The sequence below is a fragment of the Canis lupus genome, chromosome 9 (genome assembly GCF_003254725.2).
Source record: "Canis lupus dingo isolate Sandy chromosome 9, ASM325472v2, whole genome shotgun sequence".
Taxonomy (NCBI): Eukaryota; Metazoa; Chordata; class Mammalia; order Carnivora; family Canidae; genus Canis; species Canis lupus.
Genome location: NC_064251.1, coordinates 31,025,845 through 31,053,213, shown reverse-complemented (window position 1 = coordinate 31,053,213; position 27,369 = coordinate 31,025,845). Strand labels below are relative to the sequence as shown.

General features: G+C 36.1%; 1 long non-coding RNA gene across 1 annotated transcript in view; it reads left to right on the top strand.

Moving 5' to 3' along the window:
• The window catches only part of LOC125755736 (uncharacterized), a 46,763-nt gene that overhangs the window by 19,056 nt on the left and 338 nt on the right, over nucleotides 1-27,369 (top strand). Inside the window, exon 2 of the long non-coding RNA XR_007412934.1 lies at nucleotides 24,291-24,409. This is a non-coding gene — a long non-coding RNA (uncharacterized LOC125755736). The remainder of the gene's footprint in view (nucleotides 1-24,290; nucleotides 24,410-27,369) is intronic.

Below are 27,369 nucleotides of genomic sequence, written 5' to 3'. Positions count from 1 at the left end.
TGATATATTGGCATAAGTCAGCCCCTTTATCATCCCTCATCTGGTCTTAACTTTCCTACTTTCCTATTTAAATCATAACCTCAAAAGGACAAAACCAAATTGCTTTTCCCATACTATGTAACCCTATACCAATCAAACAGTGCTATTCATGATTCATTAGAGCTCAGAAAATGCTTTCAATGAAGATGATGAGGAAGAAATTTCAAGGATTTTCTATCTTTTTTTGAGTTCAAACAAAGCATGGGAGGTTGCCACAGTAACAGATCAGTCTGAATCAATCCATAGCTTTGTTTTTAATAATAGGAAGCTGGGTTCTGTGTGTGTGTGTGTGTGTGTGTGTGTGTGTGTGTGTGAGAGAGAGAGAGAGAGAGAGAGATCACACGTGCATATTTGTGTACTTTCTTCTGCTCAATATTAGATTTGTGAATTTTTTTGTAATGGTAAATGCTTATATAGATCCATTTAAGAAATAAACCACACATTTTTGTACTCCCTCAATGGAATAGATTGTTTTCTCTCTCTTTCTCTCTCTCTCTTTTTAAACTAATACCAACAGAATTGCAATGAACATACTTTTATATACTTCCTTGAACATGTAAAAGGATCTCTAGAGAACTGAAAGTGGAATAGCTGGGTTGAGGTTAAATTACTTTTCAACTTTATGGGATGTGTCAAAATTAACTGTGTGAATGTATAAGCAATATGTTTCAATTTTCTCATATCCAAAACCTAATTTTATGAATCTTGTTAATTTTGTCCAATTAAATGAATGTGTGAAATAGTATCACATTTAAATATACATTTTCTCAATTGGTAGTGAAATATAGTGTTTCTTATATTGCCATTTATTTTTTCTTTGTAAAGCCCTATTATATCCTTGGCTCATTTTTATGATCTTCTGTCAGCCTGTGGTATGTCTTTTTTTTTTTTTTTTTCTTTTTGGTATGTCTTTTTTCTTTGTTCACAGCAGTTCTCTTTTTTCCTATATAGAAGTTTATCAGCACAGATCAGGTTATGCTGTATTAATAATCTCCAAATCTTAATGATTTAATGAAACAAAGATTCTTTTCATACACAATCTATTGTGGGTTTAGATGGCTCTTCAGGAAAGCTGTCCTCTATACAACCACTCAGTAATCTAGATTGCTGTGACTTTTCAGCACAAATCCTCTTCCATAATTCCTATGGTAGAAAAGAGAGACCTGAAAGTCTTACATTGGCGTTTAAGTTCTTCTGTCCATAAGTGACACAACTTATCTTCTCTCACAACTCACTGGCTGGAACTGGTCACATGACAGCAACTTAACTGCAAGGGATGGGGTAGTGTAATCCTCCCACATACCTGGAAGGAGAAAAGAGCTACATGTAGGTGATCATTAGACATTGTTATCTCAGGACGATTTAAACTTAATGTGTACCATTATTCTTCCTGATGAATTTTAACATTATTATAAGTTCTCTCTCCAAATATCATTGGAATTTTAATTAATATTGCCACACAATTCTGAGTTGTTGGTGTTAGGGAGGGAGAGAAGAACTAACCTTTTCCAATATTAAGCCTTCCTATTATGAGCATCACTTGTGTCTCCAAATACTCAAAATTTCATTTATATCTCTTAGGATGATCTTAGCTTTAACCATATTTGATCCACATGCCTCTGGTCTTTAATTAATACCTACACACTTTATATTTTTGTTTCAATTATAAATAAGACTTTCCTAATTGGTTATTTCTCATTTATAAAAGGACTATTTTGGTATACATATTTTGTGCTTAACAACCTTAAGAGGTTTTTAGTTTGAATAGATTTTAGTGAATTCTTTTAGATTTTCCAGGAAGAAAAAAAAAAAAACTTTTACACAGTTCTGATACATATATTTTTCATATAAACAAATATAATTTTTCTGTTTAACAATAGTTTTAAATAGTAGTAATAATCACATGTAACATTACTTTTTCACTATAAAGAGAATTATGTGAGAATCTTACAATTAAGAATGGTATTATTGGGGATCCCTGGGTGGCTCAGAGGTTTGGCTCCTGCCTTTGGCCCAGGGTCAAAAGGATCCTGAGTCGCCGGATCAAGTCCCGCGTTGGGCTCCCGGCATGGAGCCTGCTTCTCCCTCCTCCTGTGTCTCTGCCTTTCTCTCTCTCTCTCTCTCTCATGAATAAATAAATAAAATAAATAAATCTTAAAAAAAAAAGAATGGTATTATTAGTTTGAACAGGCCTCATTCTTTACATGATTAAGGTACTAAGATGAGTATCAATATAGTTACATGACATCTATTTTGACCCTCTGATAAGGATGAATTATACTAACAAAATTTCCTATTAAACTGTTTTTGCATTATATAATCAAACCTACTTAGTCTTATTATTTTACATATGTAATGATGTTTATGTATTCAGTTTACTACTTAGAATTTTCCTGTGTTTTTAGGTAATAACTGTACTAAATTTTAGTTTTCTTTGTGTCATCTTGCATTTGCTGTGAAGGTTATGCTGGCTTTGTATAATAGGTTGCAAAGCTACAAGTTTTTAAAATTTGTATTAATTTCAGTAGTTTTGGATTTTATAATTTAAAATTTGTAAGGAATCACTTAACAATTTTTGGAACTGGGATTGACTTTGAATATACTTCTCAATTCCTCCCACGTTATTCTATTAAGTTTTCTTACCTTTTTTGGGACAATTTTGGTAGTTCTTATTTTGTTAGAAAATTGTCTTATTGTAATTTTCAAATATATAAGCACAGAATTATAGATTTTATTCCACTCTTTAAAATATACCTCTACATGTGGCTTACATTCCTTCCTGTATTTCTATTTTGTGGGGTTTATATTTTCATTATATTTTTATTAATTCCTCCTGTATTTCTAATTTGATAGTTTTTATAAATTACTAAGCTAAATGCTTAATTTATTTTTATTACTCATTTAATGGTAACATCAATTATAGCATAAAATTCCACAATACATTTGTCCATATCTCCTAAGTTTTGACATAAACTATTCCCTTTTTGTTATATACAACTTATAAAATCTACTTAATTTCTTCTTTTGCTGAAAGTTATTTTAAATGTCTTTTCTATTTTTAAATAGTAAAATTATTTTTGGTTGGCAGTTTATTTCACTTTTTGCTTTGAAATGTTTTGAAATTTATCTTGATCAAGTATGTGTTCATTTTAATAGGTATTCTAGGAAAATTTGAAAGAATGTGTTGTCTGTATTTGTGGGACACAGAGACTGCTATATATTGTTCTAGTTTGTGTCCCTGTTCCAGTATGGATCCCATGCAATTCATGGTCTACACTGCAGTTGAGGAGCGTTAAATTGGAAGGGTTCTCAAAATAAACTGGGTTGGGTTATTTAGACACAGGTTTAAGGATCAAATGTCTGTAGTTACCTGGAGACATCAGAATAGTGTATTTACCTCTTTTTGTTTCATTGTATACGCCTTAGCATTCGGCTTTTTTTTTTTTTTTTAAGATTTTGTTTATTTATGATAGACATAGAGACAGAGCCACAGGCAGAGGGAGAGGCAGGCTCCATGCTGGGAGCCCGAGGCGGGACTCGATCCCGGGACTCCAAGATCGCGCCCTGGGTGAAAGGCAGGCGCTAAACCGCTGAGCCACCCAGGGATCCCCTGCATTCGGCATTTTTAATTCTATCCTGCATTCTTGATCTTAGAATGTTTTGCATACTAGACAGTGGGTTCTAGTTAGAGTTGGAGGCATATTCCTTATTCTTTTTTTTTTTTTAAGATTTTATTTATTTATTAATCACACACACACACACACACACACACACAGGTGCAGAGATACAGGCAGAGGGAGAAGCAGGATCCATGCAGGGAGCCCGATGTGGGACTCAATCCCGGGATGCCAGGATCAGGCCCTGGGCTGAAGACAGTGCTAAACCACAGAGCCACCAGGGTTGCCCCTCCTTATTCTTTTCATATTTGCTAGGTTTGTCTATTGAAATGTGCATTGGAAGGACACCTGGCACCTGGGTGGCTCAGTGGTTGAGTGTCTGCCTTTGGCTCGGGTTGTGATCCCGGGGCCCTGGAATTAAGTCCCACATTGAGCTCCTTCCAGGGGGCCTGCTTTTCCCTCTGCCTATGTCTCTGCCTCTCTCTGTGTCTCATGAATAAATAAATAAAATCTTTGAAAAAAATGTGCATTGGACCATTAGGGAGAGCTTTCATATTTTTGAACAGTTTCTTTGATGCCAGTAAGGTCAATGTACTTGAAAAAAAAATAGGGCTATTCTTCTGATTGGCCAAGGATATCAGGCTTTTCTGAAGAAACACACCCAAGAATTAGGAGGTTGGTACATAATTAACCATTAACAAATACTTTTTGGTTACTTTTCATAAATAAAATTTAAAGTCAAGGGAAAGGTTCTATACTTTAAGGCTCATTAATTTGATTTTAGGTCTTTTGACCCTAGGTCAGATTTTCCTAGTGAACTGCTTCTTTAAATTTTGCAGATTTCTTTTGTAGCCCAGACAAAGGGTACAATTTTGCAATTCCATTAAGGTAAATTTCTGTGAAGTCTGCTGGGGTTTGTTTGTTTGTTTGTTTTGGTTTTGTCAGTTTTGTCAGCAGAATCTCATAATTTGGAGTTAGACATATGTTATTTTAATTTGTGGTAAAATAATTATGTAATTTTCTACAAAAGGTTTGCAGATATATATGGCTATATGAAATCTAAATAATAACTCAATATTTTAAAATACAACAAAGGATTAAGAATTACTGATTGGAATGAGAAATATATGCAGCTTATTAGAGTTGATTTATGGACAATTATATAAGAAACAACTGGCAAATATAAAGTTTGGTTCTGGGATAAATATTTATTCCATTCTTTTTAAAAATTTTATTTATTTAAAGGGGGGAGGGGCAGAGGGAGAGAGCAACCCAAGCAGACTCTACAATAAATGCAGAGCCCAACATGGGGCTCGATCTTACGACTTTGAGATCATGACCTGAGGCAAAACCAAGAGATGCTTAACCGACTGCACCACCCAGACACCCCCCGCCAATTTCTTTCCATTCTTATAGAGGAATCAGGTAAACCAAAAGTAGGAAATGGCAAAGGAAAATGTCTCTTTCTCGTTCTATTTGGAAAGCTCTTTTGATTATTCTCATTCTACAGTTTCTACTTACTCTTTTCTGCATTCTGTGTTATGTATATCCTATACCCTTTTTTTTTTTTACAATTTTTAAAGTGTTCTTAGTACTAAAGCTAGAGAATTTTCAATATTTTTTTCTGTTCATTCATTATTGTTCAAAGTTCAAACTTTACAGAATCACCACTGATTGTATTCTTGGATGTAGCCATCTCTATTCCTATTTAAAAAGACATTAAGGAAGTTTTCTTGTTTCTCGTATACATAGTACACACAAACTCTTAGAAGATCTGTGTGAATGAGCAGGATATTTACTCACTGCTGTTTAGATCTGTATCAGTCAAGCACAGTGACTGACAGAGTCTGTACTAAACAACATGTGTCCAAGGTCTCTCTTTTTTGTGCTGTTTCTCCATCTGAATTTTCTCTCTCTCATCTGGGCTAAAGCAGTAAGTGGGGATGAAGGTAAACAAGGTTCAGGTTACATACATCTTGAAAACAGTTTCCTTCTAGAATTTGTTAACTCTCCTCTATTTCCCTGTTTTATACTATTAAAAGTCTCATATTTCATAGCTGCACAGGGTTTTTGCATTTAACCACCTTATTTTTTTTTCTGTAGGAGAGCCATTATTTCCACACACATTGTTTTGGTCTAATTTTGACACAAACACATAAGCCAGTATTGGGAAATATTGTGTAGAACCCCATCAGTCTATCATAATTTCCACTTTTAAATGGAAAATATAATTATGTTTTACATATGTATATATTCCACAGTAGTAACCATTCTGCATATATTACTTTCTATGTTCATTTAAAACAACATTGCAACATTTATTCTTGCTTGTACATGGTATTTATAATTTTTTGTCTTTAAGAATTTAAAGTATTACATCAAAATCAACATGGTGTTGAGCCTTGAAAGAAATGGACATGATATTGTCCTAATAAGTAAAGCGTTCAGGATACCTATATCACAAATTTAGTATGTGATTTAACTAGTTCTCCCACCTATTTTCTGACACCAAATCCAGAGCTTATTCCATTATACCACCTAATATAGATAAGATACTTCAAAACACTTGCCTTCCAAATACTACCATGTTAGTTTGCTCCTTTAGTTTTATGAGAGTTCTATCACCTTTATTTGTGCAACATGGGGATATAAAAAGTTCTATAGCCTAGTGCATTGCTTTTCTCTTAATGGCTTATGACATCCCTTCAGGAGTGTCTGCTTTGCTTTCTGCCTTTCACCTTTAGTCTCCTCAGGTGAATTGGGCTGATTAGCCACCAACCAAAATGGACCATTTTTCTTGGGTGTTCATGAGTTGGGAAATTCTCCCTAATGCAATCAATGTGACAAATACACCAGCACAGTTTTGCTTGAAGCACATGATTTCACCTGCCACAGATTGTCTTGAGTATTCATTTCTTAGCAAGATTTTTTTTGAGGTTTTTGTCCAGTGCATTCCACCTGCTGTCTTCCAGGTCCTACATCTCTGAGGATGCTCTTTCCTACCTCTACAACTGTCTTTCTCATGTACAATCTTTCTTTTGTACAGTTACAACATACTCATCCCATCTTTAGGATGGCCTCATGAAGTCACATCTCGTTACTCCATCCAGAGGCAATGTCCTGGTCTTCCTTAAATAACTGCTTTCTAGTCCCAGGGTCCACAGTATCTTTGGTTCTTCATAATTCTGTCTTAATACTCCACCCTCCTAACTTCTTTCTTCAGGGGTTGTAATTCCTGTTCTTCCTCCCATTACTCCTCTGGCCTGTCTATAGTCAATAATCAATAACTTCATACCTGTGTGCTTCTGTCCATGCTTTCAGGTTTCTGTCCATTCTCTCCAGTGGGCTACACCATCTACCAGTAAGCAGATGGGGTGGAGTAATTGAAGGTCAGACTTGGGTCATTAGAGGATTGTGGACCTGGATTCATCATTTTGATTTTTTATATAACTATCCTTATTGAACTAGGTTTTGAAATGACACCAAGGTTAGTACTGAGAGAAAATACAGAAAATAACCATATAAATCTTGCCACCATACATCTTGTAGGCATAGTACTGAGGCTTTTGTCTGTTACATTACATAGTTTCTTCTGTGTGAGGATGTGGAATAATTGCCATCATGTTCTAAGTCTGAAAAGCTGAACTTACCCTCAGTAATATCGTAAATCCACTAATTGATCATAATATTTTCATTTTTTTTTTTGCCCAGGAAAATCAGCTATAAATGTGTACTTTCTTTTGTGAAAATGTATTAGATGTTAGGATATAAATCTTTGTATCAAAGTTATCCTTGACTTCTTACTTTTTGCCTTTCCACTCTCATTTTCTCATTTATTTCGAAGCTTTATGTAGTTTACTTTTTCATAAGCTGCCTCAAATTCCTCCTTTTGTTTGAATGAGTCAGATAAATATCTATAAAAATAAATATGTAACTTAATCTCATATTCAATAGTTCAGTTGGTTTAAAATGTTTTTATTGGAATAAAATTGAACTTAACAATATAAAACTAAGTATTAAAATTTATAAAACTTATAAAACTGAGTAAGCATTAAACTTAAAAATATATTTAAGAATATGTATTAACTAAAATACATATATTTTTCTATTACTTATTTCTGAATTTTTTTCCAAGCCATGATATTTTTAAATCATAACTTTTTTTAATGATTTTATTTATTTATTCATGAGAGACACAGAGAGAAGGCAGAGACATCGGCAGAGGGAGAAGCAGGCTCCCAGCAGGGAGCCCGATGTGGGATTCGATCTCAGAACTCCAGGATCACACTGATCCTGCCCCCTGAGCGTGAGGGGGCAGATGCTCAACTGCTGAGCTACCAGGCATCCCTCATTTTAAGTTTTTATTATTGGATTATCATTGCATTTTCTAATTACTTAGGGAGGTTCATTCTGGAAATATGCAGATGAGATTTTAAGCTTTCTTGTTTATAGATTTTTATATTTAGGAATTTGTACTTCTACATCATCTGTACCTTGAGTTTAAAACCTCTTCAAGGTCAGAGCCAGTAATGACTTTATTATTACTCAGTAATAAAGTGCCTTCATAACTTACTAGCTCTGTGACCTTGAGCAAATGACATCTCCTCTCTGAGCCTCAGTGTCCTCATCTGTGAAATGTGGATAATTAGAGTATCCATTTCATAAAGTTGTTGTTGATTTAAAAGATTAATTATATCAAGCACTTAGAACTAGTACTTTTATGGAAGCTCTGCCATCATCAACATGTATCCTTTAAATTTCTCCTGGGTGATTTATTATCCCTCCATATCTCCATCCATCCATCTCAGCACTGGTGGTGGGATATATGCATGGGGAAGGAGGAGAAAGATTAATGGAGATATTAAAAAGGTTTTTACCATCCAGGCTGGGGCATGGCATACGACACTTATGCCCGCATTGGCCATATCATGTGGTCTTACTTATATGTGATTGTGGTTGGGAAATGTAGTAGCTGCATGGGCAGCTTTTCTCCAGCAATAACTCTTCCCTACAGAAGATCATGAATCTTCAATAGAAAAATATGTCACTTCCACACAAGTGCATGGGAAATAATAAATGTTGAATATTGGTTTTATGTATCTTTATTTACCACAATGAATCATACTTATAATTGTTAGATTCTTCTATTAGGCTCGGAGTGCTTCCAAGTCACACAGGGACTACATCCTGCCTAGAGCCCCTGATTGTTGGCAGAATTGAAGAATAACTTAAGTTATTGACAGATGCTTGGTGACTGGATATCTGTGGATGGCCTGCACTTAAAGAATAAGTGAATATCTGATTTTATTTTGGATAAACAATCATAATTGCCATTAGTATTAACTGAAAATTACAAATAGGTTCTTTAAAGTTGTAAGATTAAAGTTTTTTTTTTTTTTTTAAAGATTAAAGTTTTAAAAAAGTGAACTGGTCACTTTGCATAGTCTCACTGAGTATCAACAATCTGAAGAGAAATAAGCCATCTGGGCATAGATGGATGTGTAGAGTAATAGATTTCTGCCATGGCAGTTAATGACAATGTGGTTGGCCTCTTTGAAATACTGTATGATGTTTGTCATGAATTTCTACTTCTTCAGACTCTCTTGAAGCACTAAATAAAGCTAGATGACAGTGCAATTTATCAATGATTTTGTAATCTAAAATCAATAACCAGAGTTACAAGAATTTGCTTAGATTGACTAACATTTCCTCCACTTCTCCAATATGTGTTAGCACCTGCTTTTCCAATTAGATTCTATTTAATCTTAAAAGGATGAGATGTTGAACAGTGTCCTGTTCCTTTTAGCATTTGCTCCTTAGTACTTCTATTAAAATCACAAAGGAGACTCTAGTAAAAGGCAACTAACTTGCAATCAATCCTCTGCATCCTTGAAGCCTTGTTTCAGCATCTCTCATGGCATTCAATACTGATTCTTCTAGAAGAAGGCAATATCTTAGAAGGCCAGAACTATAATAGAGGAAAAAGCAGCAGGAGCTATTTTGTTATTGTTCCTCTGGAATTTTCACATCACCTCTTTCTGGTTCCTCTGAGGTCAGGACAAAAGGACGGTTCTAGATGGTAGGAGAGAAATCTTTCTGTTGTTTGTATTTTCTTCTGTGGTTACACATACATTGTCTCATGGTAGGTATCCAGTACTAGCTCTTTTGTGCATTTATTAGTGGGTTCTCCAAAGGCCCCTGTGAGGACATCTCTTGTGCACAGGTTCCTGGTATGGATGCAATCCATGGCTCATCTAACACCCCAATCAGCTTTTGCCTGTAACAGACTCCCTACAGCTGCTTACTGCTTTCTTGTCCTATCGTAGCAGGGCATCCTTTTTGGCAGAAGCTAATCAAGACAGCTCAAGTACAGTTTCTTAGTCCTTATGACACTCCAGTATCCTTACCCTGCCAAATCATGAAAAGACAGTTTGCTCAGATTCTAATAGCACTGTCTTAAATGTGTAGACTGGGGCTCCAGCCAGCCTCCCATTTTCAGACTTCCTCAGTAACTACTAGATGTGTTCATTTGTACCCTCAAACTCCTGAGGGTTTATACTGGACTCTTCAAATATCTACCTCCATAGCCCAGCGGCAGACCTGTGAATTTTTCTTGCTCTAAGAGATTTTTTTTTAAAAGCTTTGAACCAGTATCAATATCACTTCTTCTTCTTCTTTTTTTTTTTTCCTATCAATCCAGTCTTTAAGTTCTTTTTCTCTTGGTGTGATAGAAGGGAAGTACCACCCTTCCAAATCTCTTCCTAGGTGATAGGTGGAGAAAGAAAAGAATTCTTCACTTGTATGAATATTCTCCTACCAGCCATAGTCAGTGACTGTTTGAATTCCTAGCTGTATATAGATCAGAAGCAGAAAATAATGGAAGATTTTATTGTCACTGCATTGGCTCTTTTATGTTTTAGTGCAGCGTGGATTCATCTCATGTACAATAATTCTCTGATGAGAATTTTATACAGTTACCAGAGGTCAAGCCGTTTCAGGGCCTTTATGAAAATTCATCTTTACAGTTCCCCTTTTTTATTCTCATTTTTGTGTGTTTTTATGTTTTGCTGTGTGCTTGGGACCCTCTCTCTTCTCTTACAAACCATATCTTTTAAGTCTGTTTGCATTTAATTTTCTCTTGCATAACCGAAGAGATCTATATCATGAAAATCTGTTGTTTTGCCACCAACAAAGTGGTTCTGATTCTGAAAAAGAAAATATAGTAACTTGTATAATTATGTGTATTTTGGCTAGATTTTTCTTTATTTAGTGATTAGGTATGTTGCCTTCTGAGATTGAATGGCATCTAATACCACTTACCTCTCCTGAATCAGTTCATCATTAATTACTGATAATTACTGTGTCATTCATGATGATGATTGGATAGTTAGCCATACAGAGAGAACAGAAAATCTAGGGGAATGTTTTATTGTTTTCAACATAAAGGCTATAGCCCAAATCCTGAGATAATAGCAAATGTTCCATTCAATATACTGTTTCACTCTACCAGGAAATAGAATGGTATATTTGCTATTCTGTAAAGTATAAAAGAAAATCTTAAGTGACCTACCTGAGACTCCTGACATATATTATCATTCATATGACAGACAGTTGATAACTACAAACCTGAGCCAGTTGCAGATGCTGGGTGGTAGGAATAGTGGTTCTTTTACCACACCGGACAGTACATACATCCCAGTCTATTCTCTAAAACTCAAATGGCTATACATCTGGAGTCTTCAAAGTGACTTATAAATATTCAAAAATCTCCCAGGGTTAAATATGCAGATGCCTAGGATCAGATATATGAAAGTAATAGGCTTGTTTCAAGGATGAAATGCAATTTTTTTTTTCTGACCCTGAAATCAAAAATATTTTCCCGGCTTGTCTAAAATCTTTCTGAGGACTGGTACTTACTTATTTCTGTCCTCTTCCACCATCCCAGTGGGGTTGAACATATCTTTAAAGTGTTGTCAACTTGGATTTTGCTCTGGAACCTAAAGGGATCCTTAATCATTTGTACTTTCTAGGGAAACTAGCCAGTGGTTTGATCCCTTTGTTATCTCCCCTTTATAGGAAAATTCGTCAAAAAGAGATGTCTATTTTGCTGTTTCCATTTCTTTTATTCTCATTCGAACCCACATTAATTGGGGTTTTGTTCCTTTCTCCATTGAAAGAGTGTTGCCATAGTCCTTGATGATTGCCATAATGTCAAATCCGTAGGTGATAATTATTCCTCATCTGATTAGGTCTAGTAACATTAGGAAGAATTGGTCATTCTCTTCTTGAAATATCTTTTCACTTTTCTTCCAGGAACTGTCCTCTCAGTCTTCCTTCTATTCTACTTATCACCCTTCCTTAGACTCCTCTTTTCATTCTTTCTCATCTTCCTGAGGCTCAGTCTTCAGACCTGCTCTCCTTTGTTTCTACACTCACTCGCTAGGTTATCTACTTTCTCAGTTTCAGGGGTTTAAAAGCCATCTGAACTCTGACAGTGCCTAAATTTATATCTACAACCCACAGCCGTCTCCTGAAATGGTTCTCATAAATCCAACTGCCTACTCAACACATCCCCCTCAGATGTAAAGTTGTTATCTCAGACTTAATATGGCTAAAACATAACTCTTGATTTCTAAGCTCCCAATCTGCTCCTCCCACAGGGTTATCTTAATAATTGGCAACTCCATCCTACCAGTTGCCTGGGCCAAGAATCTTGGAGTCATCTTAAGTTCCCTCTCTCTTATTTTCTACATGACTGTATTGGAAAATTCTTTCAGTGGTACCTTTTAAAATATATCATGAATCCAGTCACTTCTCAAGTGCTACCTATTTTACCCAAAATGATACCATTGTTCCTTGGGTTAGTTATTGTAATAACCTGCTAAGTTCCCCTGCTGCTCCCCCACTAGGCAAGAAGAGTGGGCAAACTGTGAATTGATTGAATTCATATTCAATTGGAATTCAAATTTTTGCTAAAGGAATAAATGCATGGTTGCCTATTATTGAAGTGGCTGTGTGGAGGTCATCTCACTGAGGTTCACCCTCAGGATTTAAGATAGCTTTGAGTCTCCCTCCCCAATCTGCATGTACACACACACACACACACACAACCTCACTTTTTTTTTTCATCCATTCATCTAAACTCTTGTAAATAATGCTTCATCCATTCATCTAAACTCTTGTAAATAATGCTGCAATAAACATAGGCATGAATGGATCCCTTTGAATTAGTTATTTTGAAGATCAAGATTCTTTTATAATAGATGATAGAATAAGAAATTAACAAGTGGAATCTGGCAGAGCTGCCCATATAGCTGGGGTCTTAAATCTGATATAATTGGTCTTTGACTTCCCAGTAATAGGAATGACTTCAAAATCAATGGCTCCTGATAGACATTTTCTTCTAAAAGGGGCCCACATCAGCATTTATGCTGGCTTGCTTTGTTTCTCACTCACTTTGACCCATTCCATTATTTATTGCCACAGGGTTGAGGCTTCAATATTATCTCAGTCCTGCTTTTTGGATTGCCCTACTTTTAGGTTTCATGCTATGTGGATGTGATCTGCCTTTGGCTTTTAGGTTCATCAAAAACTTTAGTTTTCAATAATAACTTTTAGTTTTCTGTGCCAGATGCCTCAGGGCCTTTGGATCCTCAGCCAAATCACACACAAAAAAATGAATAAAAACAACTTTTTTACTTTCACTAATAGGAGAACAAATTTCTCATCATACTTTCAGAAGAATTGACCTTTCATCGCAGTCTCTTCTTTGGGGTGATGGGGTTTGAGATTTAATCAAAGGATATTTGGCTCACACAGAAAGTTGTGGAATTGGTAGTATTTAACTACAGCTCTTTTAGTATTCAGATAATAATAATTACAACCACAATTAATACTACTTACTTTGTTCTAGACAGTGTGTTGTATTCCTTACATTTAACCCTCACAATAGCCTTATGAAATCAGGACTATCGTGATTTCCTCTAGACTTGCCTAAAGTCACAGAAGGCCTCTTCTTGGAGAAGGACATTCAGATGTTCTCCAAATGCCAAAGATGAATCTTTTAAAAATTTTACAATATTATCTTCCTTAGAGCAGGGAGTAGTGACTATGAGACAGGACATGTTACTTTCTCCTTTTCCTGTAAGAGAAATGGCCCATTCTTTTGAGTCCTCTCCTAATTATATTCATTTCTGTCCTGGAAGAAAAAGGTAGCAGAACAGTTTCAATGCACCTTTGGGTACCCAGTTCCAGACAATGAATCAGACTATCAAGTGATTTCATAATGTTTCCACATGGTAGGAGTTTAGGGTAGCTACCAACTTATTTATGTCATTTGAACAAACCATGAATTAAGGGTAGTTTCTGCCCTAGCAGATTCTCAAAAAATGGAGCCAAAAACCTTTTAGAGGAAGAAGCCACAATTGAGCGTTCTCCTGAATTATCCTGTCCAGTGATTCACTCTCTTGCTACTTATTAAAAGTAACTTTGACTCAAATTTTGATGTTTAGATTTTTAGTGTATCCATTTCAGTGTTTTTCAGAAACAACTATAATTCTATCTTTGGGCTTTTTAGCTACCCTAATAAGGCCACGCCTATATAAATAACTTTTGATTGTCTGAAAGTGGAAGTACTTCATGAATCAGACTGACAAAAACAAGGAAAATCAGCTCATTTAAACCTATAATTGGATCATTCCTACTTTTGGCAATCTCCCATATATTTCCCAATAAATTAGTGTGATTACATGTGAGCATCAATTTTCACTTTAAATTAAAGAGAAGATTCTTTGATAGATCTTTTCTCTGACCAGCAAGCAGTCTCCAGAGACTCCAGGAACTCATTAATCTATTGAGCTTTGAAGTTTCTGATGTGGTGGATTATCTATGTTGAGTCAGTATTAAGTGGCCTAATGCTCAAATTTCTTCTCAGCTAGTTAGCTCCATGGGTTAGAAAATGCTATTAGCAATGCCATTTATTTTCTGTATAGTAAGAAAAAGTTGTCATTCTGAACTATTGGTTGGACCTTTAACCCCATCTTGTAAATGGTTGCAGTGTTTCACAAAGCAGGAGCCAGGGACAAATCTGACCATGGCATCCATGTGCATTCTGTACTTGCTAAGTACCATGAAGGCAAAGATTTTTGTGTTTTTGTATTTCTATCACTATATATTCCAAGCTCCTAAAATAGTGGTCAGCAAATTCTTTCTACAAAGGGTCTTAGTCCATTTGGGCTGCTATAACAAATTACCTTTGATGTGGATTAAACAACAAATATGTCTCACAGATCTGGAGGCTGGACATCTGAGATGAGAATGCCAGCATGATCAGATTCTTGGTGAGGTACCTATTCCTGGTTTGTAGACCACCATCTTCCCTTTTTATCTCAGGTGGCAGAGAACGGTGGGGGGGGGGGGGCGGGGGGGTGAGAGGAGGCAAGCTCTCTTGTATGTCCTGTAAGGGCACTAATCCCATCATAAGGGTTCCACCCCTCATGACCTAATTACCTTTCATAAACTTCAAATCATATTGGGTATTAAGATTTCAGTATATGAAACATTCAGCCTATAGCAAGCATCTTGTATTTATACAGTGTTTTAATGTTGAGCATTTTCATGTATATTACCTCAGCATCCTCAGAAATCCTCTGATATAAGCTAGAGTAGGGACTGTCATAGTTTATGTGATCTCAAAGTCACTCAGCTAGGGTAAGGCATATGAGAATCCTAGCTTGGACTTCTGATGTCTACTCCTATCATCATGGCCTCAACTATTAACAGGTGTTTCTTTCTGAAAATAATGCTATTCTTCTAAAACATGAAATATTTCAGTTTTGTCCTAGGTTTATAGCTTTTCCATGTCCTGCCCCAAATCTAATGGTTATTTTAAGCAAAGACTTAGAGGATCCTGTCTATCCTAGTGTCTGCAACACATCAGGCTGTTCTTATTTCCAGAGTAGGTTCCCAAGTGGGTTATATTTTTTAGTTTCTGCCCCCTCACTGCAGATTCAGTGCCCTGAGAAATGAAAGGGAATAATCAGCATAGGAGAAACACCTCATAAAATGCAGAGAGGAACCAAATATGTGGTAGACGTGAAGATTTTGATTACATACAGGCCTCCAGCCAGCTTGAGGTAGAGGAAATTGCTGCTGCAAGACCCCCTTTTCTATTTGTACTTTGCTGCACAGAAAACCTGAATACCAAGAGTCTATGTGCTAAGTGCTAAGAATGTTCTTCCATTTCACTATCCGCTTGTCAGTAAGGGGTGAGAAAAATCCTCATGATGCCTGGTGCCCCATAACCAGAAAGATAGCCCAGAGCAATGAATTTACTATGGCTCCCCCATCCCTAATTTACATCCTATTTCTACAAAGAGAAAGCAAAAACATATCACCTGGCTTCTTAGTCTTCTGGACACCTGTCTAGAAAAGCCTCATGGAGACAACTTGTGTATTTCGATTTCTCAAGTATTATTTTGTAAGTACTATTTCTTAAGACCATTTTTCTGGTACCCTTCCTGGGTTTTCTTCCTTTTCCAACCAAAAGAAATGCTAATTTCATTAAATTCTATAACCATAGCAGAGAGGTCCTTCGAAATTCATGGATCCTTCCTGCAATCCAGCCTTGTTAATTTTCTGTGTCACATAAGTCCTGGGGCCCATTGACCTTAGAATTATTGACAGTAGGGCACAGACACTGTTTAAGATATTAATTCAGTCTGAATGGGCCTTTGTGTACTAATTTGGATTTAGCAAATGTAGTTAAGGTGGTGAAGTAAAAGATTAAAGGGATGCTGCGCCTAAAAGGTGGTGTTAGCCAGGAGCTATGTTGGTAATAAGGTCCTTTGAACATAGTTTGGTAATGTGTAGTCACCAGAAGTGTTTGAAGAAGAGGATGAAGGGAAAGGGTAATATTAGAAATGGCAGTGGAATGATCTTCTACTGTATCTCAGCCCTGCCAACCACAAACTAGAGGAGAGAGGGGATGAATGAACACAAAATTCTGGTTGCTGAACAAAATAGGATCAAAGGAAAGGGAAGGATAATCAGAAGTAATGATGGTAATTTGTTTTTTAGTTCAGAGATAATTGACCCACGCTGAAGACATAATTATGGTACATTAAGGAGATTAAAAGAAAGACAAAGACAAAAGCATAGAATGATGACAAACATGATTCAGAATCCTATGATTATGATGTTTTTATAACCACAATATTTTGATATTAGCCTTTCAACCCACAAAATGCAACAACAGCAGAAAACCAAGCAGATTCCATTTCAGTTGGCAGATATGTTTTCTTTTTTCTTCCTATTTCTTCCCCTTTTACATTTCTTCTAACAGCTGCCAGGACTTGAAAATACCAGTACCAGTATTACTGCTGGTAATAAGGATGTGGAAAAGTGGAGAGAAATGATGGTCTATTTAGATGAGAAGAGTGAGTCTGCAGTGAGTGTTCTCTACTGCTTTTTTCATGCAGCTCAAGCGAGGGTATTTTGGGCTCAATCTGAGATTCTTTAGCAGCTCTCAGCTGGGATTTCTTTCAGTTGTGAATTTCCCAAAGTGTGACTTATGAGGGGTATAAGATGGTTTGGGGGCTGTGTGCGGACACACTTTTTTGTTGCTTTAGTTATGGATTTGAATGAGCATTAAAAATGTTACTTATCCCTTAAATCCATGCTATTGTGGTAGTCCTTAGGATGAGGGAAACAAAGTGAGTCTATTTCAAGGATAATGCTACATAAGTAGTTGTATCATTGGTACACATCTTGGGTGCAAATCATGATAGAGGCTGGGGAATTATTGGCTTTTGTGAAACACTGTTTTAGTCCTGCCCTTCTTTTCTCCCTCCCTCAGAGCTCTGCCATCACTACCCCATGGCAACGTGGTGGGAGAGAGGTAGGGTAGCAGTTTTGAAACATCATCAGAGGTAGAAGTTTGGGTGCTATGTACAGACTATACTAATACAAATCCCAGCAATCTGAAACCCCCAGAAACCTGGACTTGAATTTTGCAGCAAGTCTACTGCCTGCTGGCAAGTCAGCTAGTAATTTAGAGGATATGCAAAGAGAAAGCAACGATGCCAATGAGGCTGGCGTAGTGAGGATACATCCATTTTTGTCTCTCTATGTGTATGCATTTGGTGCTAGGCTGACTGCAGGCATAAGACCAGGCTTCAGGGCACAGTGAACAGGGCACAGGGCACACACAGTGGTGTGCTTTCCACAATCATGTAGCCTCTTCAGTCAAGATGGGATTTGTTAAGAAAAAATAGCCCTATTAAAAGAAAATCATTTTTTCCCCCATTGGTTCTCTCCTTACTCAGCTTCCCTTATTACATATATGAAGGCACACTTTTTCTTTGATCCAGGACCCAACTCGTCATTTTTGGAGGTGCGATTTACTCCTTGCTTAGTTAAGGAGATTAGTATTCACCACTCTCTGTACTTTCTAACTGAACTCCAAAAAAAATCTTTCTATTCACATGAAAACTAGAATTGACATTCAAACTACTTTCTCAGAATGAAGTGAGATGGTTTTTCTAAGTACACAAGTGAAGTGGGTTGCAAAGGCTAGAACAAAAATGTTCTGGGTAGGAAAAAAAAAAGCATATGAAGTGTAAGGGAAATTGGATACAAACTATTCTTAAATGGAAATCTCTTTCCAGGTAGATCTCAGAAATGTTATTAATTTTTTTCCCAAATTAGACATATAGGCCTCATATCCCTTTATCTTTACAGCAAAGGTTTCTGCTTTAGAAGTTGTGACCTACAGTACACTCTCATTTGGAACATCCTCCAGTGCTTTTGGTACTCAGCTCACCAGCTTATTAACTACACTGACCGTGATCCTGAACAAACACAAAAACAACACACCTGTGCTATACACAGTTCACTGTGCAGCTGATACTTGGCATCTGTGTCAACATTTTTAACTCATATCTCCCTGACCTGCTTGGATTGTGATACTCTGATTTTAGCTTGAAGAGGCCTCAGACTCCTCAATACAGTGCTTGTTGAGGCTATTAGTAAGCAGGGGAAACTAATCTTCAATGGGAAACTTATTTGCATCCTTAGGATAAAACCATAGGAGGAAACCCTATATAGAATCACATGGGCAGGGATGCCTGGGTGGCTCAGCGGTTGGGCGTCTGCCTTGGGCTCAGGTTGTGATCCCCGGGTCCAGGATCAAGTCCCACATCAGGCTCATGCAGATAGCCTGCTTCTCCCTCTGCCTATGTCTCTGCCTCTCTCTCTCTGTCTCTCAGAAATAAATAAAATATTTTAAAAAAAGAATCACATGGGCATTTGTAGAAGGAAATAATGGATTATGTAATAATTCCACTTGCCCCCTTACCATAGGTGGAGAACTTAGCCTCCTAGTAGTCATACCAACCTCAACTCTGCATTTCTCAATATCTATTACATGAGCTACTAACTTGACCTCTTCCACCCACCAACTAAAGGATCACCCAGTATTTTGGGATTATAAAATTATTTCCTGCCTTGTTACTTTGGGAATTTTTAATTTCTTTGGTTTTGTTTCTACAACACTAATTAAAATGGTACTACCTTTCAAAAAAAGAAAACATTTTTAGTAGCTTGATAAGTATTTTTCAAGTGTTCTATAACTCAAGAGAAGTACAAGTGCCTAGCTATATTAGTCTGTTTGAGATCTGTAGGGAAAAATTCCATATTAAACCTTTTAAGCTTGACAGCTCCATTTTAGACATGCCCAATTTACCACACTTCAGTTTTAAGCAACCTGGGTCATGATAAAGGGTGAGTTCTGTTCCTGTTTGACATCTTCTGAGCATCCATTGTCAGCTTTAATAAGGTGTGTATTGACATTATTCAATATACGTTATCTGCCAAGATGCATTCCAGCCATTTAAACAAGGGTGCACTTTTAAGCTGGCAATGAGAATGACTGTTGCAATGCTTATGGTGTCAAAGTTGGAGCACGAACAATGTCAGTCATTGGCTATGTCGATGTTGGGAAGATGCAAGATGCAACTTTTTAGTCTCAGAAACTTTGCAAGGAAAAGGTAAAGACCCCAATATCTTCTAACCAGTTTTTTCTTTCAGAAGGAGTTACTTGCTGCAACCCAAATTATCTATTTCTGCCTATATTTATATGCATTTATATAGGTATGTATATGAATGTGTGTGTATTCCTGCTATCTGTTCTATTTCTACATTTGCTCTTCCATTCAGTAGTGAAGGGTTAGTTTATATTCTTCTTGAGTTGTGAGTTATTCATGAGATTGCAGCTCTTTAAAGTCGGGTATTCTGTGTCACTCTGCTGAACCCACTTGATCTGCCATCCACGGCCAACAGTAGTATGCCTGGCTCTCTTCCTGGGCACCAGAAAATCACCCTAGCCTTTACTCTGCTTTGTTCAAGAACATTGTTAGGCAAGCCTTAATGGGTATAATTAACTTTGCCAAAAATCTGGAATAACTAAAGGAAATTACAATGTAAGAGAGAAAAAAATAATCAATATGAAATACAGCTATTAAAAGGGGGAAACATCCAGAAAATACAACTTTTGAGGGATAAGGGTTAGTTATGTGAGGGAGGTTTCTTTGGAATGTTTTCTGTTCCTAACCATATACCTATTTTTACATAAATCTCTTTCTGGGGACCACTACTTCCTTGTTATATCTGCTGTGCTTCAGGTCATCCATACTATTCCCTACCAACAAACAGAACAGAACCAGTGGCCCTTGCCTCTTCAATCCTACTGAATAATGTGGTAAAGAATGATGGAGTATGGGTGGCTTTATTCTTAAACACCCACACAATAGTGCATGGTGGTGTAAGGCAATTCACTTGAGTATTTTCCACCAGTAAGGGTTGCAGATTCATCTCTTATTTTATTTATTTATTTATTTATTTATTTATTTATTTATTTATTTATTATTTATTTATGATAGTCACACACACACACACACACACAGAGAGAGAGAGAGAGAGAGAGAGAGAGGGGCAGAGACACAGGCAGAGAGAGAAGCAGGCTCCATGCACCGGGAGCCCGACGTGGGATTCGATCCCGGGTCTCTAGGATCGCGCCCTGAGCCAAAGGCAGGCGCCAAACCGCTGCGCCACCCAGGGATCCCTCATCTCTTATTTTAGTTGTCCAGTAGCTAATTATAAAATCAGACAGATACTAACCTTTCAAAAATAACTCTTAGGAAGAGTATAGGCCAAACCAGAGGTAACAAACTCTATTATTCATATGGCCACATGATGAAATTGATTGATTGAATCTGGTAAGGGGTTGTAGCAAACTGAAGGCTGTTTCTTCTAAAAGTGTCATTTGTAGATATCAGGGTCTTAGTTGTTGCTCAATTCCAGGAGAGTAGCATATTTGTATTACATGGGTACAATTCCATGGTATTAATTTCACTTCGGGTAAAAGCTAAGTGGTATTCTTTGAGTTTATAGGAAAAATGGCTCTGTGACATTACATCTGATTTTGAGTATGTGAAAATACAGTCATCAAATCTATCTTTCTGTCTCACTTTTCTCAAAAACCGTAATTCCATGTGAAATCTCCCAATATAATTTCTTGCAAGTAATTAAAATAAAAAACAAGTCTGTGTAAGCCAACAAAATGTCTGCAGGACAGATTTGTCCTATAAACAAAGATACTGAATTCCATCTAAATCCTTAAGGCACAAGAGAAACATTTTCCTAACTGCTCTAATAAGTTAAGAGATTGGTTTTTCTTACAGTAGGGATAGTACTTCGTAATAATTAGAATGACTGTACCTCGTGTTTGCCTGTGGCAGTCATGGTTTATGACTCTAATCACTGTATCCAGTTTCAATTAGCATTTGTCCTAGAGTTTTTATTTTTTTAAGCCTAAAATTATTGATAGCTGCATTAAGATAGGCACTCTGCATTTGTTTGATTTCATTTCTACTCACAGCTTCTGCATGTCAAGTGTGAGATGCATGCACAGTGAACAGAGTTCTTTAACACATGGGTCCTCAGTGGTCCATTTTTCTTGTTTAACTGTTTCTCTTTTCTGGTTGTTTCCAAATGCTCAGTAACGAATGCTCTATCTCCTTCCCTTGAAAGACAGCATTAAGAAGGCTTGCTGGTGAACCAAAGTGCACTCTTTTAGGGGAAGCTAGGGATAGCCAACACCTGCTTTGAGACAGTGATGGAAGAACTGATTATTGCTGGTCTTTGCTGACTACTTGGTGAATTGCTGCGGTACTCAGCACTGGGCCACTATTTTCAGACACTGGCAAACATGCAGAATCGTAGGTTAGATAAATATGAAATAGGTATGGGAAATAGTTGTTGGAATGTGGTGCTACAGTGATTTTTGTCATTATGGTAACCCTACAAGTTATTTTACTATTTCATTATGCTTGTTTTGCAATAAATTCTTGACTGTAGTGAGCTAGAGCAAAAAAAAAGTAATAAGAGATTAAATAGGATTTTTTATTAGAAGATATTGATGAACGTGAAGCCTCCATGAGACTTTGAAGGTTATTCCGTAAGTTATCGTGATAGTGATAAATATGTGAAAACCAGGAGTTAGAAGTATGCTAAAGAAGCATTAACCTTTCCCTTTAAAAGTTAAAAGTTACTTTAAGAAGACTGTCCTCTTTACAATGATTAAAAACCTACAGCTTAAGAAGATCACTTACATTTTATTCTGTGAAGCATGACTTTTCATTTAGATCAAATGACTTTTCTAAATTCATTGTTGTTTCCAACTTTCCCTGTGAATACACTAAAGATAAATTAATAGTTTCAATATGATAGCCTTATTAGCAGAACTTTACAAAGATTTAAATGATGCCAGTTTTTTCTCAGTGTCAACAAATGCTTCAAGTAGAAAATGAATTTAGATAAATTCAACAATAGCTTATTTTTTAAATTCTAATTAATGGAATCAAACTCATTCTAAGTTACAACATCTGACAGTATTGTGAATACTAGTATAAATTTAAATATATCAACATTTAAAATATTTGTTTTGTGGAGAAAATAGGAATATAGATTTTAGTGGCACACAGTATATGGTAAAAGTAATGTTCTTATTAAGAGGCCATGGAACAGAAATGTACTTGAAATTGGTTGTGGTACACACATAATTTATAATTGCATCTAAACAAATTGTGCGATCATACTAATCAAAATGGAAGCTGTAAGTATCAAAACAAATATTGTCATATATATCCACTGAGAATAAATAAAATATTTTGTAATGAGGATGGCATTAATTTTTAAAAAACTCTTTAGCATGGCAGTGCTTATCTCTTAGTTACTCAGTATCAGAGATGTTTGAATTTGTAATGAGCATCGTTAGAAAATTAATTGTTTTATGATGGTGATGGTATTAAGCTGCTTTTTTTAAAAAAGAAAAAAGTAAATTTTTTAATGTTTGGTTGCATTTTGTCCAAAAATAATTGAAAATTTTTCATCAAAATATTTAACGCATGAATGCCCCAAAACTGCAGATTTTGAAGTATTTGGCAACTTTGCAAAGAAGACAACCTTGTGAAATTGATCTCACAAAATGGAAAGGAAAAACTGAACAAATAAAACAATAAAAGCCCAAATGGCAGTTTTGCTCTTCAAAGTGTGGTGCTAGGCAGCATTGGCATCACTCAGGAGTTTTTAAGAAATGCAGCTGCCCACCCACCCCAGAGGTACTGTCTTCATTTTAATAAGATTCCTGTGGCATTTGTATTTATATTAAAATTTGAGAAGCAGTGGTATAAAAGGCTTCATTTGGAAATTTGATAATTACACTTGAAATACCTTGACAAGATGAATACTTTGACACTTTTTTATTGGAAACATTTATATTCTGCACTAGGATGACATGAAATTGAAAAGGCCTACAAAGTTGCAACATCTAAATTTGGCAAAGTATACAAAATAACCAAAAAGAAAAAATAATAGAGATTTGATGATTAAGAACAATATCTAAATGGAAGCAAAAGTACAGTATTTTTAAAAGTATTTGTTTTGAGGCATTTACACATCAAAAAGATAAAAGATTAGAATGGAGAATAATATCCATTTATGAGAAATTGTTCTCAGCTTTACAGACACCTGAATGTCTGCAGAGAGTGATTTTCTTAATTAAAAATATTATGGTCTATAGGAAAGAGTCAGTTGAAGGTTTCAACAATTCTAAATCTCATGCATATAAGATACAACATTGAGGATCATGTGTGAAAATTAATTTACAAAATTTAAGAATGAGTATTTTGAAGAAAATAATTTTAAGACAAATATCAGTGATGAAGACACTAGAAATGTGGTTAAGAAACAGATTAATCTATGTCAGAATAATTATCCTACACCTGTTATTTTTACCTTTTTTGCTTAGGATGTCAATATCAGTAACATTTTATCATAATACTGTTTTATCTGCATTTATATGAATATATTTTAATTTTAAGAATTTTGAAAATAATTTTGAATAAAATTATTTTAAAGGTCTAACAATATAATAAAACCAAACTGTCAGTAAATCATTTTTAAAAAAATGTAATATTTTAAATTATCCCTCAAAAATGTCCTGCTTTGGACAATATATTCATAATACAGAACTTGGCTAGTTTATTTCCATTTGTTCTTTCACCTTACCCTTTCCAGACTATGCCTCTTCTGACTGGAGGGAAAAAAAAATGTGGCAAATAGTGGTTTTCCATGGTCCATTTTCTCAAGTTTGAAAAACATGGAAGAGCCTTGAAACTCCATTTTGAAGGGCTCAAGTAAGTTTTCAGGCAAGAACAACAATCCTCTCCAGTTTTGAGGAGTGGGGGGGAAAGGAAGTGATAAAATAGAGAGGGGTGGTTTCAGAATTACGGTTGCATATAAATTCACTTAAAATTTGATTTTGTTAACTCAGTGCATTTATATTGGCATTATACCTCTAATATGTCACATTTATATATAGTACATCTATCTCTACTGTCACCATCCTGCTCCAAGCCACCATGTCACACCTGGATTATTGTTGCAGCCTTCACATAATACATTTCCTCTTGCCCTATTAGTTAAATGTTCACATTGAAGTCAGAGGACTTTTTACATATTAAGTCTTATTTTATAATAATTTTTGTTTAAAACCCTCTGATGGATTCCAGTCTCATTCATAATAAAAGCCAAAGTTCTTACAATGTCCTACAGAGCTCCTCATGTTTACTTTTATCTAGATTGTACATGTAACAATGAATGTGGTAATGTGACAACCACATTGTATTTGATTTCATTTCAGAGATTCTTGATTAGGGTTTCCCTGCACGGGAGTTTTGTCATCAATAAATCTACCTCTGTTGGCTCCACATCTCATGCTTTGTTATCATTGTTCTCACCCACCTCGAGACTCATCCCACTCAGTCTCCAGCTCTACCTGCTGCCTTTTGAAGAAAGTTCAGTTTAGCCAACCAACCTTTCCCTGGGGTTCTGTGGGAATACATTTTTTCTTGCCCATTTTACTATATGTTATTATTAGCCAGTGATCCATTTCTTTGGTAGATAGATTTTTGACAAGCATTTGTTCACAGTTAGATTTTATCTTCCTAATCTAGGACTAACTTTTCTGGCTACCAATCAATGGATATTAGAACATAGAAATCTGCTTGAATATGGGAATGAGAATGAGCAATAGCACTGTGGCAGTAATTTTGCTGAGTCTCAGAAGTCATCCAATTTACATTCAAAGCCCATAGTGTCTTTTGTTCTGAGCTTTTCAATTATCTCTGTTGTGAATCCCCCGTGTATATATTTGAGAATTGAGTATGCTACAAAGATAGTTTTCTAAGAATGATATAGCTTATGGCAGTTTCTTCATATTTTGATCTCTAAGAGAAACTATCTTCTGTACCATACATTTGGATAATAAAATGCTGTAAAATACACTGTATTTTCTGATGCATAATCATTTCACTCATTCAATATTGTGTTGCTACTAGGTGTGGCAGACTAAATTCACTTAAGATCCAGAGTTATTTTCAGAGTATTGTTGGCCATATGGCAACTTTGTGCTAAGTAGAAAAAAACACACTTTCTCATGGAAGACCTACTTCTGTGTAAGGTAGATAAATTGAGCATAGGTATTTTCAGGTCTCCACTCCATTGGCTGAGCACCTTTGAGCAGTGAACAACCTGTACCACAGCGTATGACAGTTCTAGAGCTAAAAGGCGAATGCTTCAACCTCAACGAGTTTTGGTACCTACTGGAAATTTTCTGAGGAACACAGATTCTTGTTAGATTTTCTTTATCCCGCCTACACCTAGAGTTAAGGGCATGAGCACATAGTTCTAGATAAATACTTACAGGAATGAAATTTCCAACTCCGTAGAAAAAAGATAGAATAGCAACTCTAGAAATAAGCAAGTGGTTTTCACCAGTTTTATCTGGCTCTTGTGAAACTTTTCACTTGGACTAAAGGGGAATTCAAAAAATAGAGGATGAGAAAGAGAGAGAGAAGGAGATGGAAGGAGGGACAAAAGCCCATGTATACTTACTTGATGAATTAAAGTGCACATGGGTTTGTGTTGTCAGTATTAAAATACCATATAATTTCATTTGGAGAAGATGGTAACTTTTTTATTGCATTTAGAGATATAAATCCCTATACATATCATGATGAAATAGGATTCTTTGAAATATGGCTGATGATTTTTTTATTTCAGACATCTACTCAGCTTCTTTTCTCTCTGTGGAGCAGCAGTTACTCTTGTTAGCAGAGATGCCACAGGATCCGTTTGAATTTTTTCTGATACCTTTTTAACACTCTATTCAACCAACTCTAGGAAGATCTTTTTCTATCAATTATGCAAAGAGAGATGTCACTTGAAGTAAAACCAATATCTTAAAACAGACAAGCTGCTTCTAGTCCCTGACACCTTCTCTTCTTTAGTGAGACGAAGGACAGGTCTCAGAGCAGCTTTATCACTTGTTTATCATTCTTTTATTATAATTGAAACACACTAGTGTGCTGGACTGTTAGTGACTTCTTGGTGAACACAGCACCTGTTCAACCGAGTTTTTCTCTGGTGGGCTGTGACAGCTATGTGAATGCTCCTTGTAGACTTCCAATTATGGAAGGTGTAATTGAACAGAGCACCAACTGCTGTGCTCTGAAATCTATTGCCACATTGTACAGAGCTCAATGGAAGCTTCCTATGGTCGCTTCCAGCCAATGACTGAGCATGGCAGGGGTGCTAAGGCAGATCCATTCCTGAGAAGCCTGGGGCTTCTCTGATGGGCAACCTTGCTTAAGGACTCTGAAGACCTTGTCAAATCTTCCTTAGAGAACATGGTATTCTAGGATGCTTCTACTACACTTTTCTCTCCATCCCTTGATCGTCAACAGGTTTGCCAACATTTCTTGTTTCTCTCCCCAGGCATTTCCCTAATAACTCATTGCACATTTAATCTCATCTTGGCATCTGGTTCTTGGATAACCTGGACTAATACAGAACCCAACTCTTAATAATACATGCCCACAATTATATTTGGAAAAAAGGCATGGAGCCAATAGTCTTTGTTCTACCTCAGACTGTTGGCAACTCATTGAGTGATAATCTCTATTTTTCTTTGTTTAAACCCATTTTTTAATCTATTGCTTTTTACCCATTTAAATTCCAACTCTGAGTCATAGCTGTACTCTAGAAAACCACATCTCCCCATGCCTGTCTGTTGGGTCATCTGTTCACTGACTGC